This window comes from Dipodomys merriami, unplaced genomic scaffold (genome assembly GCF_024711535.1).
Source record: "Dipodomys merriami isolate MVZ:Mamm:240054 unplaced genomic scaffold, mDipMer1.0.p SCAF_1032, whole genome shotgun sequence".
NCBI lineage: Eukaryota > Metazoa > Chordata > Mammalia > Rodentia > Heteromyidae > Dipodomys > Dipodomys merriami.
The window spans coordinates 44,924-62,173 of NW_027202308.1; the positions used below are offsets into that span (position 1 = coordinate 44,924).

The 17,250-nt window shown below is 36.0% G+C and overlaps 1 pseudogene; it reads right to left on the reverse strand.

Annotated features, from left to right (window-relative positions):
- Nucleotides 1–1,201: 1,201 nt before the first annotated feature.
- Nucleotides 1,202–1,298, reverse strand: LOC138810440 (U6 spliceosomal RNA; annotated as a pseudogene).
- Nucleotides 1,299–17,250: the final 15,952 nt, after the last annotated feature.

A 17,250-nucleotide genomic window follows, 5' to 3' on the forward strand; every position in this document is an offset into this window, starting at 1 on the left:
GAGAAATGGTATCAATTGCAAGAAAAAAATGGAGTAGGATCCAAGCAAATTTATTATTTGGGATGCTGAAATTAATCGGCTTACTATGGCTTGTAGACTACTTTCCAAAAAGGCCACCCAGATGAATACTAGGGATGAAGATGAGTATACCCCTCTTCATTGGGAAGCCTAGAGTGGCCACTTAGACTTTGTCCATGAGTTGGTAGCTCAAGGCAGATATTCATGCAATAACTCTGAATGGCTCACAACCCTGCACAGTGCTTATATGTGCAATAATACTAGAGTGGCTTCTTTCTTAATTCATCATGATGCAGATACCAATACCCAAACTAAAGGCCTCTTGATTGCCTTGCATCTTGCTGCTGGGAATAGAAATAGAAAAGATACTCTGTTGAACCATTATATCAAACCAGGTCTGAAGATCAACTTGGATGAAACTGCATTTAATATTGCCACAAAAGGATAAGTATGTATCACTACCACTTTGAAGTTGTGGAAGGCTGTACAAATTGTTCTCCTAAGTTGTAATGGTTTGGTTAAGTTTCTTAAATTTCAAAAATGCCAGTCCATCCTTTGTGTCCCTTAAATTTTTTTTCACAATACAAAGCAACAGCAATATCTTACTTTAAAAATTCATGGATTCCATGGTATTCTTTCAAGAGAATTGCCTGACTTTTATGTCAAAATGTATTAAAGAGTTGTTTGTATACATCTATAATGATTTCTGCAGTTTGTGATTTTTTAAAATCAGAAATAATTTTAACTTCTCTGTTGAAATGAATAGTATAGAAACTAAAGTTTTCCTTGTAGTTTTCTGAAAAAAAGTATGTCTGTGTTTGTATAATATCCATAATCTATTTCATTCGCTCCTAGATATAATACTTGGAATTCTACATTGTTATATAATGTATAGGTTCATTAATAAATGTGTCCTTTCAGACTGCATTCCATATAGAAGAAGTTTAAGATTTCTTTTTTTCCTAGGTCCTTATATTATTTTATTTCCTTGGGATAAAATTACAATGTTATCTAATTTCAAGTTTTGTAAAGGTTATGCTATGTAAAGGCCTTTCTAAGGTGAAGAATTAATACACTGATGTGAATCTAACCTTTAATTCTATAAATTACATGTATTGTTACACTTGCTTTTTGTAATTAACTTTTTAATAACTGTTTTTCATTTCTTGCATCAGAAGAAAGAAAAAATATGGAATACTTCACAAATTTTCATATCATCTTTGTGCATGTGCCATGTTAATCTCTGTATTGAAATTTGGGTAGACCTGCTTCTGAAGCATGTACTACCCTCTAAATTTAAGTACTTAATGATGCAATCTTTATACAGGCATCTATCCATGGTTCCCTATTTGTAACAAGGAACCCTTATTGTTCCTAAAAATGCTATTGATCTTATTTCTCTAAAATTCTGTGTATAGTGGAAAATACATATCGTTTGGTCGATTACTCACATTTACAATTTTTTGTCAATGTCTATTTTGTCATTTTCATTTTAAATTTAATCATACTTTGAAACCTTTTCAGCTAAGTCCAAAGGTGATGGCTTTTCAAGTACTTATTTATCAACTCAGTTAGCTTTGTAGAGCTAATGGATTCAAAGTAAGACTTGCTTAAGAGCTACTTCTAAACTACTGCAGCTTAAAATTTCCCAAATGAGGTCTTGCTGGGACAAATGTTTACCTGAACCTTTACCCTTCTTCCATGTAGGAACAGACCAACCAGAATATCTTACCCTGTCAGCATAGATTGTCTTACTGGAACAAAACTAATCTTAGTTACAAGGAATCATAGAGAGATGAACAGTTCAGACAGAATTTTTCAGAATGGAAGATATTTTATCAAAATATAAGTGTTTATTATACTTATCATTTCAAAAGTAGCTAAAGCCAAGAAGGTGAAAAAATTGTTCATATGCATGATTACCTACTGTTCTAGCCTGTGCATCATCCAATCTGGCAGGAATTTACACTACTGATTTTCTATCACCAAATATTTCCATAGCTCCTGAAGAAGGCCATATGTTTCTCCTTGATATTAGGCCTGAAATTGGTAATGTTTTAATCATAGTGTTTCTTCTTGCCTCTAGGCTGTAAATCTACAAATGGTAAAGCTTTAAGTCTAACTCTACCAAAAACTGAGGTAGAGATAATGGAATAATACTTTAAAACAGAGTTGCTGGGGCTGGGAAGGTGGCTCAGTGGTAGAGCACTTGGTTTGCATGCTTGAGGCCCTGGGTTGGATTCCTCAGCACCACATAAGAAAAAAGCCGGAAGTGGCGCTGTGGCTCAAGTGGTAGAGTGCTAGCCTTGAGCTTAAGAGCTGAGGGACAGCACCCAGGCCCAGAATTCAGGCCCCACGACCGGACCCAAACCCCCCCCCCCCAAAACAGAGTTGCTTTTGATTCCCTAACCACAACACAATAATGCAAAACAATTTTTATTTTATATGTACTTATATATTTTATATTTATATGTGCTGATTTTAAATTTTACACAGAGAATCTTTCTAGAAAATAATTGAAGACTCATCTCAATTTCTCATTTCCTCCATTATTTCTGGACCCCAATTCCTTACAAGAATTAGCAGAAATCAATTGTGAAATGCAAGGCAACTTAAAATGAAAGATGAGATCACAAATCTGAGAGAAAGTACTGTAATTCAAACTTTCAATTTACTGATGACCAGCCCATATGAGTGAACAAAATCACAAATGAACAAGATTATTTTTAGTACCCCTCTCCTAATGATTAATGAAAGATTTCAGTGCAGCCAAAAAAATAGTTTCTGTAGGGCTGGGAAGGTGGCTCAGTGGTAGAGCACTTGCCTTGCATGCCTGAGGCCCTGGGTTCGATTCCTCAGCACCACATAAGCAAAAAGAAAAAAAGCCGGAAGTGGGGCTGTGGCTCAAGTGGTAGAGCTCTAGCCTTGAGCTGAAGAGCTGAGGGACAGTGCCCAGGCCTAAAGATCAGTCCCCACGACTGGACTCCCCCCAAAAAATAGTTTCTGTAATGATAGATCCATAATTGGTCTACCAAGGCAAGGAATACTTGATTTAGAGGTCAAATATCATTTAGAAAAACATTAACTGTGAAGATCCTTAGTGCTTCAATACACTGGTATTTCAGTAAACTAGGTTCTGTAGTATAAAAAATGTTGTCATTCTCAAACCAATGATAACATACATTTAATCTCCTGAAAGTATATTCATTTTCAACTAAACTATTTAAAATCACAATTGCCAAAATAACCCTTGACAAGTAGATGATAGTGACATTACAATGTTTTCAAGTGTAGGGAGCAAGTTAAAAGAGTTGATTTACGTACCCAGCACTAATACCAAACAAGTTAAACCATTCTTTAAAGTGTAGAAATAGTACCCCTCACAATTTGTGTTGTTTAGTGGGTGCCTTCCAGAAATGTGTTAAATAGATCAGCCTCCCATATTTCAAACCCAAATATTAGATAACAAAGTAAATTTCATCAAATAAGAAGGTACATTTTAAAAAGTCACTAATAACTGCCCTATCATGTGTTGTTTTATGTTTTCCCAATCTGTCTAACATAGTAAGAAATATGATTTTAAATCTTGAATATGGGTACTGATGAGAAATGTGACAAACATAAAATCTGTCTTCTATTTCTGTCATATTCCTCTAAGAAGTAAATTTTAGTTTTCTTCTTTTCCAAAACTTATAGGTAGTAGAAAAAATTATCCTATGCAAAATAAAATAATCACACACCATTGTCCAAAGCTATTTATAAAAAAAAAACTGGTAGTTAGGAATAAATTCTAAGCCATTTTTAAACTTTCTTATTGGTTAAAGATTAATCTTCCAAATGAATGAGAATAAAATCATGTCTAAGTGCTTAACATCTCCAGTCTTGCAAATTGTTATTGCAGATGAATGAATTATGGAAATATAAGCTGACAACAGTTCAAGTGTATGTGGGAGTGAAACTCCATGGAATGTATATAAACCTTTCAAAGTATTAACAGGCAGTTTAACAGAATGACTATCAGGAAATGGAAACCAGAGAGGAACAATAGTCAAGAAATAGAATGAATGAAAAATGGAACAAGGGGCAAGTACAGCTAGAATACGCAATGTACATATGTAATAAAGGAAGTGGTAAATCTGAACTAAATCTTGGAGAAAGGGTTGCTTGAGATTTATAGAAGGAGTGACTCTGATCCAGGAGCATTAGACAATTAGATGGACATATTTAATTGTAAAACACTTGCACAACCTTTTGAAATTCACTTAAAAACAACAATAAAACACACAAAAATCACAACCAAACAGCCATTTCTAGAGCGTATGAATATGCCCTCTCAAAATTTTAAGCAGTTAATGAAGGGCGGTCTTTGGAAAAGCAAAGAAAGCTGTTCAAAGAGGGACGTTTGGGGTAGGGGAGAATTTTGAACAGACTTAAAAAGATTGTCTAAGGTTATAAATCACCTATATCTACTGCAAATATTTTCTTCTGTGAGTGCTCTTTGTCTGAACTGGATACTCCAGTCCTGAGGCACACTTGATAGCTTGTGAAGAAAGAATGGAAGAAGCAAGATCAAGAACCTATTACTCCACTGGAGAGAAAATAGTACTCTATGTTTTCTCTCAATCTCTTCACTACTCCATTTTCATACTTTTAATAAAGTCATGTGATTTTGAAATTTCTTTCCTTCTTGGTTCTCACAAAATAATTGTTCAAAATAATTCATTAAATATTATTTGCCACTATTTTCTATCATGCTCTTTACTTGTTCAAGCGAGTCCATTAAACTTCCCCTTTTCATTTGGTTGCCACGAAAACCCAACAACTATGTTAATGAGGACCAACACTAATGCAAAACTTTGTCTCCAAAAATCCAGTCCAAGAACCTATAATCACAACTATTTGGCTATAATTTTTGTTTCTTTTTTCTTTTACCTTGAAATTTTCTTGTGTCTAAAGTGCCCACAAAAATAATTACTCCACCACTTTTTGGTTCAATCACTTCTAACCTCAACGATATATTTTGCTAACAAGATATTTAGAGGAAACCTAAGAATACTCCACTATTATCTTCTCTCTTAAGACTTTTATCTTCTCTCTTAAGACTCTCCTTAGATACCATATCAGGAACAGTGAAGTTATTCTTTGCAAAATTATTTAAATAGATTATTTTCCTCTTGGTCTTGTATTTGCTCAACATGATGTATGGAGAAGAATAGAGTTAAATCACCGATTCCTTGGATGACATTGTCTGTTACAAAGGCAATATTTCTATGTCCTACTCTTAGCTCTTGCTTGATTTCCAATCAATCACAACTTCTTGGCTTCAAGTCTAGTGAAGCTGAAGGACTATAAGACGTCCCCCACTGCTACATCTTCATGGTTTCTCTTTGAAAACTCTTTTATTTGGAGGTGGAATTTATTGTCATGTCTTCGTTCAATTTGTTCTTCATTACACTGAGCCAAATAGGCTCTGTAAAATCACTTAAGGTAGCAAAAACATTAAGACAATCTATATCAAAAAGTTTTAGTCTCCTCCACTGCTGACACCAAAATGCTTAGCTAGGGTATGTAGTAACGTGTTTTCTTACCTTTTCAATTTGCTCAATTATTTTCTGATCCCCAAACTTTTTGGCTTATGTAATAAAAGAAATCTTCACTATCTCATGTTAATAAGGATATTATTTTTTAAGCTACTATGAAATGTGAAATCATTGGTTTGAAGTATCCAATCAGATTTTTTTCTGTGTTTCAGTGCTTCACGTGCAAAGACATTGTGGAAAGTATTTAAAAAGAAAAGTGTAAACTCAATATGTTCTTTCATTGTGAAGGGCACTTTCTTCCTAAATATTTTGACTCAAATTATCTTTTTAAGAGAATTACTGTTTAGTAATTAAAGGTCAGTTCACAAATTGTGATGTCTTATTTAAAATAAAAACTTTGAATTTAAATTCCATTACAACCTTGTTTCACGCAGTAAGAGTATATTTCCTGGGTAAGGACAATTCTCATGGGAACCTACAGGATTTACAGCAAGGTTTGTGAGGTTTGTTTGTTTACTGTGAAAATGAGCCATCTTACCCACATTGCTCCTTCTCAGCTATGTCTCCATGAATTTCTTTGCATGAAAGCTTATTTTCTCAGGCAATTTTAAATTTTCTTAATAGGCTAAGTTAAAATTTTGAACAATTAAAATTCACCTGTCATAATTTTAAAACTATTTTGAAATTCCTTTATCAGAATTTCGAATTTACCAATGCTAATTCCACCTTTACCATCAAAAACAGTTAACATGTTGTTTTCATGATATAGTATCCATGAAACTATTATTTTCCAGTGACTTTGTTAGGCATATATATGAACATGATGCTGAGCAAAATGAACTCTAAGATATGGAAAGAGATATTTATTTGCAGTTGTTGTTTTTTTTTTTTTTTTTTTTTTTTTTTTTTTTGGTCCGGTTGTGGGGCCTGAACTCTGGGCCTGAGCACTGTCCCTCAGCTCTTCAGCTCAAGGCCAGTGCTCTACCACTTGAGCCACAGCGCCACTTCCGGCTTTTTTCTTTTTTTTGCTTATGTGGTGCTGAGGAATCGAACCCAGGGCCTCAGGCATGCAAGGCAAGCGCTCTACCACTGAGCCAACTTCCCAGCCCCTGCAGTTGTTGTTTTTAATGTACTATGTGATTTCTATTTTCCTTGGGTTTTCCCCTATGGTTTATCTCCTACTGTGTTTCATTTTGGTACCCTGTGTATTGTGTATACATTTACCTTAATTAGGGAAGGGAAGAGGAACAACAAAATGGCGAGACAAAGGACAAAAAGCAAACCAATGCAATAGCAATACTCAGAAGACAATATGTTGGAAATGTACATTACAACTTGTGAGGGGTTTTGGGGTGAATGAAAACTGTGAGTAAAATGAGAGAGAGGATAATAAGTTTGAAAAGTTATGTATTCACTGCCTTACAATTGCTAACGCAGTGCACATCACTTTCACATTAAAATTAAATTTAAAATATAAGCTGCATGAAATAAAATTTCACTGTATTGGTATAGTAAATATTGTTCTTTATGTAGTAACTTTAAAAAAATCAGTACTGTTTGGCATCTAATTTGAATGAATTACCCCTTCTTTATGGGAGGGCCATCAACTTGAAAGTTATCCAACTAGACAATTTTTTCACAATATACTTGCCAATATTTTCAAAAAAGAATTAACTAGTACTTTCTCATACCAAAACCGAAAACCGTTTAATTCTATGGAAACCCAAAACTTTTAAAAGTAAATAAGTTGTTAAGAGGACAGAATATGTATGTTCTACAAAATTCCTATGACTAATAACTACTCACTTTCAAATTCTGAACATTCCATACCTGAGAGATTCAAAATAGTACCTGTTCCCATGTTATGTAATTCTGCAATAGATGCATTTTCCAATGGGGTGTTACAGATTGAGAAGTGAACAGAAAAATAGCCACATTCTGGTATAGGATAAAACTGTAAAGCATCGGTTATAATTAATTCTTCAAGAGTAAGCAATTGTTTATCAGATTAAGCTATTGTTTCTATGACCATCAATCCCAAAATTTATGCCATAAAGTCATCCTAGACCAACAGTTTCCAACTTGTAGGGTGCACCTCAAAATTCTCTTAATTCACATCACAAATAGCTTATCTCTATTGGGAAAAAATACTACACCTCTGCTAATGTGATGCCCTCCGTGTTCTGGAAAGAACACCACAATAAACTGGGTTGCATCATTTTTCCTCCACTGGTATTCTTGCAAATATTTATATTTATACTTTTTTTAACTATCATAGATATTCAGTACGCTAAGATCAGAAGATTACAGTTCAAAGCCCACCCAGGCAGGAAAGTTCCCTAGATTCCTATCTCCAATAAACTTCTCAGCAAAAGCCAGACACAAGTGGTACTGAGGTTGAAGTAGTAAGGCACAAGCCTCTACAACTGAGCCACATTCCCAGCCCCTGCTTGGTTTATTTAATCTAGATACAGATTAGCAATTCTGAACTTCTCCCGTGATATTATCCACTGGACTTCTCAGACTGTTTATGTACTATTTTCAAAGATGTTCTAACATTTGACACAGGGTATGAACATTTTCAATGCATCTGCCGGGTCTCTGATTCATTCCTCCATAGATCCAATCCCTTTAATATTGATTACTTGACTCTCTTACTATCTCTGGTCTTTACCTATGTAATATTCTCAAACTTTTTTGAAGAAAGTTCATTTGAGGATTTTCTCATTTTAAAAATTATTACTTGATTCTAGTTTTTCTCAGGACATCTTTTCTATTGTTTTCTAACTTTTCTACATATTCTGAGAGTTGCTTCAGAAGCACATATAAGTTCCTCTGTGCTTATGTGTATGTTTATATGTATGTTTGCAAAAGCCTCAAGCTCTTATTCATCATTCTTTCTCATGACTGTTATTCCATCACCTGAGCCATTTTTCCAATCCAGCTTTTGGCTGGTTAATTATAGATAGTGTCTCAAACACTGTTCTGCCCAGGCTGGATGCAAACTGAACTTCCCAGACTCCTTTACATTCTTAGGTTTCATTTATCCAGTAGAATCAACTTTTAAACTACAAACATTTTTTGAGTGTAATGTCTAAGCTGTAGTCCAGATTTTTAACTCAAGATTTCATATAAAGATAGATGAATATACAAATTACATATGCTGAGTGTACACTGTTAGAAATGTGATCCTAAGCTGGGTGGTGTTGAGATCTGAGGATTGGGGTTCAAAGCCAGCCCCAGTAGGAAAGTCCCGGAGACTCTTTTCTCCAATTTACTGCAAGAAAATTGGAAGCGGCACTGTGGCTCAAGTGGTAGAGCATTAGCCTTGAGCGGAATAGCAGAGGGACAGTGCCCAGGCCCAGAGTTCCAGTGCCAAGACCACCACCAACAAAAATATATAAGTAAAGGAAAGAAAAAAAGGTGATCTTATCCACCAGTTCATGGCTAGTATAATCCCTGCTCTCTCAAGATGGACTTTTTTTTTCAAATTAAGACCATGCTTTTATATCTGACTTGCATTTGAAACATAATTATTCTTCCATTCTACTTTCTACAAAGTTGTGTCATTAGCAAGCGTGATTTAGAATCTACTTCGTGTTCCACATAAGCGTAATACTTTCTCTATGTCACTTTCATAAATCTACATACTGGACTTGGCTTTATTGTTTCAACGTGGTCTTATTTGTAGAGTCTTCTGTAGTGTATTGAACCCTTATACTTAAACACAGAATTTCTCTTTCTCTTATTATTCCTATAGTTAACATGAGTTAACAAATTCATGTACACTTGGGAAATAATGTGCAGCACATACACTCACAAAAAAAATGATCTGAGAACCTTCTCCCCTTTAAAATTCGCCTTAATTTAAGGAGAATCTACAAATTTTGAACTCAATATACTCATGGATAATGTATTTATAAGAAATATAAATTTCATATTTTCTCTTTACTAAGTTGTCTGTGAAACACGTGTTAACACAGGTCCAAAGGTGTCCTTGTGTTATTTCGGTGAAGCCAGAAAACATTCATTATACCTCAAGCAGCACCATAGATTGTTCCTGAACGTAACTGTTACTGGATGTGGAAACTGATCCCAGGAGAGGAATGGAACATAGAAATTTGACAAAGTTAAAATTAACTTGTGATTTCCTTTTTACTGTAAAAGAAGAGAATCCGAAGGCTTGAAGGAAACTCTGTCCCTGACTTTTTATAGTGTGTTTTTACTCATATATAACTTTTCTGTAAACTTCTATTTGAGAGAATTACAAAAAGATATAATGTGCCATTTGATGGCTCGCATAGAACAAAAGGAAATAACGTTGTTTTAAATATGATCTACTGCAGGGGCTGGGAAGGTGGCTCAGTGGTAGAGCACTTGCCTTGCTTGCCTGAGGCCCTAGGTTAGATTCCTCAGCACCACATAAGCAAAAATAAGCCAGAAGTGGTGCTGTGGCTCAATTGGTAGATCACTAGCCTTGAGTTGAAGAGCTGAGGTAAAGCACCCACGCCCAGAGTTCAGGGCCACGACTGGACCCCCCCTCCAAAAAAAATTCTACTGCAAAGAAACAAAGACATGTTAGTTTAAAAGTGTTTTATGAATGGATATTTCACCCCTGAGATGATTCTTTTTCTTTTTTTTTGTCGGCCATGGGGCTTGAACTCTGGGCCTGGGCACTGTCCCTCAGCTCTTCAGCTCAAGGCGAGCACTCTACCACTTGAGCTACAGCGCCACTTCCGGTTTTCTGGTAGTTTATTGGAGATAGGAGTCTCACGGTCTCTCCTGCCCGGGCTGGCTTTGAACCGCTATCCTCAGATCTCAGCCTCCTGAGTAGCTAGGATTACAGGCGTGAGCCACCAGTGCCTGGCCCCTGAGATGATTCTTTTGTTGCATTAGTCAGTTATCAATTCCTTTAGTTTGGTCCTGAGTTCTCTAGAGCAATAAGGATTCCAAAAAAGCATCTAGTGCGTATGATCAGCAAAAGGAGTCACTTTTCAGACCAGTACTCCTTTAAGGAAGTTCCCAATGAAATATCTGTTTTTTTTTTTAGCTTGTGTTGGTTCTGCGGCTTGAACCCAGAGGTTGGACCCTGTCCCTGAACAATTTTCTTTCCTGCTCACCTACCCGCAAAACTAGTACTCTACTGCTTGAACCAAAACTCCACTTGTGTATTTTTTGCTGTGTAATTACAGATAAGAGTTTGACAGACTCTCCTACCTGGTTTGGCTTTAAACAAAGATAGTAAGAAAGCCAAGTGACATCAACTGTATAGACTTCTCTTTTCAAAAAGAAAATTTAGATGAAGTTTATTGTAAAGGTAATATTTGAAAATTTTTTCTTTCTTTATTGATATGAGCATACTTTACAGAGGAGTTAATTACATGGGCAAGATAACGAGTGCATTTCATATCAATCATTGTTGCCTCCTCTTTGTTTCCCCTTCCCATCTCTTCCCATATACCCCCTCCCCACACTTGATCCCCCCCCCCACCAAAGTTGTAAAGTTCGTTTTTCGACATAACAACTTGTACATCTCATTATTTCAATGGGTCCACCTGTATCCCTGGTATAACGATTTGTTTTTGGAGAATATGTCCAGCAAATAATCCATAACATAACTCAGCAAAAGTAGGTGCACTGAATCATTTTGGAATTATTTTCTTTTGCTTGGGAAGACTATTGATCTTGTCCTTCCTTTTGGGGAAACTTAAAGTCATATTTCACCTTTTTTGATGGTTGTGGGGCTTGAACTCTGATCCTGGGTGCTTAGCTACAGCACCACCTTCGGGTTTCTGGTGGTTAATTGAAGGTTAGGCTCTCATGGACTGTCCTGACAAGGCTGGCTTTGAACCACAATACTCTGGTGTCAACCTCCTGAGTAGCTAAGATTAAAGTAGTAAACCACCAGTTCCTGGCTCATATTTGCATTTATGTGCACTGAATGACACTGTGTAGACAAAAAATGGAAATTTTAACCAAATGATGACATTGCAGCATTTCAGAAAAATTGAAGTGGCAATAAATATGTCCTCCTTTTCCATTTTGTAACATTAATGACTGATGAGCTATGGGACTCTTACATTAGCATCCTCTGCCATCTGTATAGGTGTATTTAGTTTCAGGAAATGTTCATAGAGAAATATAGAAATAATAAGATTTTTAGAAAGCAAAGGAGATAAGGTATGAAAGAATAGCATAGAAGGAGATACATTTTTCAAACAGAGATTAAGAGCTAGCCTAAGAGATTTAGAATGCTAAAGGCAATGAGGAAAAGCCTAGTTGACAACTAGTTCTACAATAACCAAAAATGGTTCTCAAGAACAGTTTCTGGTATACCTTAATTACTATCATTTATTCCTTCCATCTGGAGTTATTCTTTATTTTCTGTCACAACTTTTAATTAGCCTCTGACTTTTTGGTGCCATAATTGACCAAAAAAGCTTTCAAGATTACACATAGCCTACCCTTCTCTTTGTCATTATCAGTGATGACACAAATCCTGGAATCGTTGAATTTCCAGAATTAAACTTTAACTGACATCTAAGCACATTCCTGGCATTAATTGCTGTGACTTAATGAACAAAACTTTTTTCAACACAGTATCCTCATATAAGTAAAGTACATGAATCAGGTGTCAGTATGGAAGGACCAATTATATATTCCAAGTATGGGTTATTTATTTTGCATTTACTGTTTTTTTTTAATTTGTTTTTTTCTTTTTGCCAGTCGAGAGGCTTAAACTGAGGGGTAGGGAATTTTCCTGAGCTTTTTTTTTTCTTGCTCAATGCTAGCTCTCTATCACTTGAGGCACAGCACCACTTCCAGTGGGGTTTTTTATGCATTACTAAGGAATTGAACCCAGGGTTTCATGGATGGTAGGTAATCACCGTACCATGAAGCCACATTCCCAGAGCCCTAAATAACTTTCTTAAGATGGCAATACATTTTCATTACGTAACTACGTATCATAATTTTGGCCAGGTGCTAGAAAATGATGTAGAAAACAATACAATACAATAAGTCTAGTAAGGCTGGATGGACAATGAAGAACTGTCACTGTCTAGCCAGGGAACAGAGGGGCTTATCTCATGGAGCTGTTTCAACAAGCTGAGCGAGACAGCTCCTGACCCAGAGCCAACCTCCAGAATGAGAGGGCCTCCTTGGGTTCCAGCCACATGGGGATGCTGGGACCCCTGCTCCAGCACCTATTCAAACAGTTCTTGTGAGAGATAGAGAAAAAAAGTCAAAATTACAATTAAGTCTGGTGCCAGTGGCTCAGAATTCTAATCCTAACTACTCAGGACGCTGAGATGTGAGGATCATGGTTCATAAACAGCCCAGGCAGGACCGTCTGTGAGACTCTTACTCCAAAGAACCACCATAAAATCAGAAGTAGTGCTCTGGGCTGAAGTGGTAAAGCACTAGCCTTTTGCTGAGGCTCTCAGGAACATCACCTATGCCTAGAGTTCCAGCCCCATGACTGACAAGAAGTGGACTTCCTACAACAAGAAGTGGATTGAATAGCACCCATTGTCCTAGGGAGCAAGTTAGCGAAGTCAGGCAGAGCTTCCTGTGAAGTTGAAGTCATAACTAGGTCACCTGGCTTCTCTCTGCCTTGGTTTCACCAGCTACAAAACTCAACAGAGTGAAGGATCCTCTTCCTCATGGGTATAGGGTAATTATGAAAGAGAGCAATGTTTTGTTTCATAATCCCACATCTGTTACAAAATTAACAAGCCCCACCTGAGCCCTTTCCGGCTACCTTCCTGTTATTTGCTCACAGAATTGCGGAGAACCTTATCTAAAGGCTGCTCCCTCTGTACCTAGCCATGCTCCGGAGATCCCTCTGTATAAATCCCTTGTTTCCTCATAACTCCTCTGAGGAGAATGAGGTCTAATGGTTGTGACCCTACTCAGAGCTTCACCTGTGGTCAAGAATCGACTGCTGTGACTTAAGAAACAATTCAAGCCACAGGAAAATCAAAAACCACAAGCAGACCAGAGACTCCAACAAGAGACAGGTTAAGGACAGAAGGGAGATACAGGATCTTCCAATCCCCCCCCCCAAAAAAAATCAACGAACTCTTTTTTTTTACCTTTTATAAAAATTTTTTTCTAAAAGTTTTTTTTTAATTTTTAATTTTTAACTTGAATTTTTTTCTATTAATTTTTCTTCCTCTCATAATTTTTATTTTAGAGGATATGTGTGTGTACTTTTTTTTCTCTTTAAAAATTTTTTTGTTTAGCTCTACTGATCATTTGATTCTTTCTTTCTTTCTTTCTCACTCTTTTCACTTTTTCTTCTTTTTCATTCTTCTTTGCGTGACTTAATTGTTGTTCTGCTCATCCTCAGATATGCCAATAATTGATTATTAGATCTCAATGTGTACACACTTCATCCAGAAATTTATTACTCAATTTAAAACCTCTTAGACTTAAATTCCTTAATAGCGGTACTACCTCTTTATACGTACATAATATTTTAAGCATATTTATTTTTAAATTTTTTCACATCTCCTTTATATCCCTCCCCTTCTCTTATTCTATACATATTCTTCTCTAAATATTACGTTTTCATTTTGCATAATTTTTAAATGTTGCACTTCTTAATTTTTAATTTTTGTTTTTCTATTTTTTCTTAACTTTTCTTTCTCTTTCTTCTTATTTTCTCTCTCTACTATCATTCTTTCCAACCTATTTCCTGCTTTGAGATTAGGATTTAGTTAATTTAACTCTCCCACTGCATTTCCACATCCGTATATGCCGATTTTTACCCATATCTCACCCTAAAAATAATAATTTCTCTTTGCCAAATTCATCTTTGTGGTTCGTAGCCCCTTAATACATAATTGTTTGTATCTGTTGTATCTGGTGTATCTGGTGTATCTGTTGAACTAGATTGTATCTGCAGATATTTGACTGTAAAACTACAGACTTTGGTTGATGCTTGCCTTAAAATAGTGTGCTAGCACAAAATCAGCGTTACTTTCATCCCAAATTGGCAGAGCAACCTGGAAAAACACAAGAAAAATGGCAAGTCCGGGTATCTCAACTCCCAGTCATGATAATCAGGGGTCAGAAAAGATAATCAATAATCCAGAGGAGAGGTCCCCAAAAGCTCTACAAACCCTACTGGTAATTATGGTCAATGAAAAGATTGAAAACCTGCAAAGGACTCTGAATGAGCGTGATAGGGAGACAGAGGAGGAAAAAAAATTTAATACAAGAATATCATGAGCGTGAGGAAGCTACTCAAAAATTGATACATAATTGAATGAGCAGATTGAGAACACTCAAAGAGAAATAAAGGAATGTCGTGAGCAGGCTGAGATCACTCAAAGAGAACTACAGGAACTGCGTGAACGTGAAGAAGCTAATCAGAGAGAAATACAGGAATTGAGAAAGCGGGATGAGAATGCAGAATGATCACTAAAGGCATTCATGGAATCCATAAACAGAGAACTGAAAGATGTCAGGGAGACCACAAAGGGAATGCTGAATGGAACCCCATAGAAGGAAGGGGAATAACCAATCAACTAAATAATTTGAGAATAAACACTGAAAACCAAATTAAGGAAGTAAAGAAGTTCACACAAGATCTAAAACAATGCTCCAACAAATAATTTGAAGCCATCAAAGCTGACCAACTAGAAGAAAAAGAAATTCAAAACAAAGTAAAAGTCTTGATAGTAGGTTAGGTCATGCAGAAGATCGAATCTCGGAGTTGGAAGACAGCCTAGGTATTATAGAGAAAGGACATACAACCATCCAAGACAAATCCAAGAAATATGATAGATCTATTCAACACTGGGAAGACACCATCAGAAGGCCTAATCTGAGGATAATGGGTGTAGAGGGGAACCTAGAAACAGAAGTTAATGGTCTAGGAAATTTGTTTAACAGGATCCTATCAGAGAACTTCGCAAACATGCAAAAAGATAGGCCATTCAGATACAAGAAGCTTTTAGAACTCCAAAAAGACCAGACCAATATAAGACATCCCACCATCAAATTATAATCCATGCAGGATCAATTCAGCCCAAAGAAAAGATCCTTAAAACTTGCAAGGAGAAAAGATCAATCACCTATAAAAGGAAACCAATTAGAATCCTCTCAGATTTCTCAGCGGAAAAAATCATAGCAAGAAGAGCCTAGAATGATGTATGCCATGCCCTAAAGACAAACAATTATCAACCAAAATTCTGTACCCAGCTAAACTCTCCTTCTTAACTGGAGGTCAAATAAAAACCTTCCATAGAAAAGAAAAATTAAGACAATATATCTCCACCAAACCAGCTCTACAAAACATTCTTAAAGACGTCCAACACATAGAAAACTAAGTAGATAACAATAAATGCCAGGAAATCGCACCCAAACTGAGAATCCAAGAACCATAAGAAGAACCCAGTAGACGCAGCCCCCAAGAAGATGGATAAAATGACAGGTACTCCGAAATACCTCAGTCCTATATCTCATCATTAACAACTTAACTCTCCAATTAAGCGACTTAGACTATCAAGTTGTATTAAAAAGCAAGATCCTTCTATCTGCTGCCTTCAGGAGTCACATCTTACCCATAAAAACAAACACATTTTGAATATGAAATGCTAGAACAAATCTATCAAACAAACGGCCCCCATAAACAGGTGAGAATTGCAATCCTAATATCAGATATAAGAGCCTTCAAATTAAAATTCGTGAGAAGAGATAAAGAAGGTTATTACATACTAATAAGGGATTTCTCCTTCAGAAGGATATTACAATTCTAAATATCTATTCGCCAAACAAGTGAAAACCCAAATTTATCCAAGAAACAGCACTTTCCCTCAAATCTCACAGAGATACAAAGACACTAATTGTTGGGGAATTTAACACACCACTCTCCCTACTAGATTGATCAACTCGGCAAAAACTCAACAGAGAAACTGTAGATCTAAAAAACTGCATAGATCAACTAGATTTCACAGACATCTACTGAATATTTCACCCAGCAGCATCAGAATACACATTTTTCTCAGAAGCACATGGAACATCTTTCAAAATAGAACACATTTTAGTCCACAAAGCAAACTTATCCAAATTCAGAAACATTGAAGTTATACCTTGCATTCTCTCAGGCCACAAGGGAATAAAATTAAAATCAACACCAAAAGCCACCAGAGAAAATCCTGTAACTCATGGAGGCTGAAGAACACACTGCTGAATCACTAGTGGGTCATAGAAGAGATTAGAAAGGAAATTCAAATGTTCAAAAACACATAAATTATCAGCTCCTTTGGGACACAGCAAAGGCAGTACTCTGGGGCAAGTCTATAGCTCTGAGTTCCTACATCAACAAATTGGAGTGATATGAAACCAACAATGTAGTGACACATCTAAACCTCCTTGAAAAAGAGCACCAAGATACACCCCAATCCAGTAGAAGCAAAGAAATAATTAAAATTAAATCAGAAGTTAATGAATTAGAATCCAAAAAAAATCATAGAAAGAAGCAACAAAACAAAGGTTTGTTACTTCCAAAAAATTAACAAAATTGACAGACGCTTAGCAAATCTTATCAGAAAAACAAAGAACACACATAAATAAACTCAGAAATGAGAATGGAAACATCACCACAGAATCAACCAAGATTCAGAACATTATAAGGAAATATTTCTCAAAATTTCATGCTAATAAGTTTGAGAACTTAGCA